The sequence below is a fragment of the Lynx rufus genome, unplaced genomic scaffold (genome assembly GCF_022079265.1).
Source record: "Lynx rufus isolate CCGP_SWC_20201006 ecotype Redwood Valley unplaced genomic scaffold, mLynRuf1.p SCAF_1, whole genome shotgun sequence".
Lineage (NCBI taxonomy): Eukaryota > Metazoa > Chordata > Mammalia > Carnivora > Felidae > Lynx > Lynx rufus.
The window spans coordinates 172,444,700-172,446,459 of record NW_025814823.1 but is presented as its reverse complement, the minus strand read 5'-3'; the positions used below and the strand labels follow the sequence as shown (position 1 = coordinate 172,446,459).

The 1,760-nt window shown below is 39.3% G+C and overlaps 1 non-coding gene across 1 annotated transcript; it reads right to left on the bottom strand.

Moving 5' to 3' along the window:
- Positions 1-958: 958 nt before the first annotated feature.
- On the bottom strand, positions 959-1,065 carry LOC124522997 (U6 spliceosomal RNA). Its single transcript, XR_006964890.1, has one exon. It is a non-coding gene; the product is annotated as a U6 spliceosomal RNA (small nuclear RNA).
- Between the last annotated feature and the right edge of the window lie 695 nt (positions 1,066-1,760).

The following is a 1,760-nucleotide window of genomic DNA, read 5'->3' as shown; positions in this document are numbered from 1 at the left end:
CAGTTCCAAATGTAGTGTATGAACGAGCCCTCTCCTGCACTCACTGCTGTTGCTACTAGCCATGGGAATTATGTTCTTTTCAATTATTGCATCTTGGTAAAAAGCGACTGTTGTTTTTTAAATATTCATCGTTGTTAATTTTAGTTTGCATGCACACTTAAGAAGTTCTGGATCAGAGCCAGATTCCTAACACCTCACAGTAAATAGGTGTGCTGCCCCCTTGCCCCATTCTGGGTTCTAGCTGTCTCTCTCACTGATGGGAACTCCTGTGATATCCTAGTCTCCCTAGATGCACACAGACCTTTCTTTCACTCTAACAAATGAACAGTATCTAAGCTGGGTACAGATCCCTGGGTAGGGTTTTTTTGTTGTTTTGTTTGTTTGGTTTTCCCTTGGTAGTCTGTGGATTTCATTTCATTCTCTCGAGCTTCAGGTTTGTTTTTTTTTTTTTTAAGGTTTATTTATTTTTGAGAGAGAGAACGCAAGCAGGGAGGGTCAGAAACAAAGGGGACGTAGGATCTGAAGCAGGCTCCTCGCTGACAGCAGCAAGCCTAATGTGGGGCTTGAACTCCTGAACCATGAGTTCATGACCTGAACCAAAGTTGGACACTTCAACCGCTCAACCCACTGAGCCACCCAGGTGCCCCTGACTTTGGGTTTTTAATGCAAAATCTCATGCTAGGCTGATATTTTTCCTTTTTAAGTAAATTTTTCTTTCTATCCAACAGATTCTAAAATTAGTACTTTGAAAAAATACAATAAAATCAGTACCTTCACTTTTGGAGTTCAGGAATTTTCCCAGAATATACTTGTATGTAAGTGGGTATATCTGTTGTTGTTGTTGTTGTTATTGTTGTTGTTAATCAGTCTGACTGGAATTCAGGAAAGCCTTTCAATCTTTAAATTCAAATTGTTCTTTAGCTCTAAGAGATTTTCTTCCTTTTTTTTTTTTTTTTTTTTAAATATGGAACGCTTCACGAATTTGCGTGTCATCCTTGCGCAGGGGCCATGCTAATCTTCTCTGTATCGTTCCAATTTTAGTATATGTACTGCCGAAGTGAGCATGATTTTCTTCCTCTTTTAATTCAGTTATTGCCTCTCCTCCATTCATTCCTTTTTCTCCTTCTGGTAATCTTATTATTTACATGTTATATCTCCCATACCGGCCCTTCATGTCTTCATTTTTTCACCATTTCTATTGCTTTTTTTTCCCCACTGTATTTTGAAATCTTTCTTCCATTTCCAGATCACTAACTCAGGTTTCATCATTACCATCTTTTCTTTTATTATTATTATTTATTTATTATTATTATTATTACTTTAGATAGGCTTCACACCCAGCACAGAGCCCAATGTGGGCTTGAACTCATCACCCTGAGATCAAGACCTGAGCTGAGATCAAGAGTTAGGCGTTTAACTGACCAAACCACCCAGGTCCCCTCTACCATCTCTTCCTTATTTTTCTTTCTTTTTTTTTATGGGGTGTCTGGGTGGCTCAGTCGGTTAAATGTCCTACTTCAGCTCAGGTCATGATCTCACGGGTTCGTGAGTTTGAGCCCCGCATTGGGCTCTGTGCCAACAGCTCAGAGCCTAGAGCCTGCTTCAGATTCTGTGTCTCCCCCTCTTTGTGCCCCTCCCTGCTCATGCACTCTCTCACTCTCGCTCTTTCTCTCTCTCAAAAATAAATTATTTAAATTTATCTATTAAACTGTAAAAGAAGAAAATTATGCTTAATGTTTTCAGACATTTTCTTTCACACT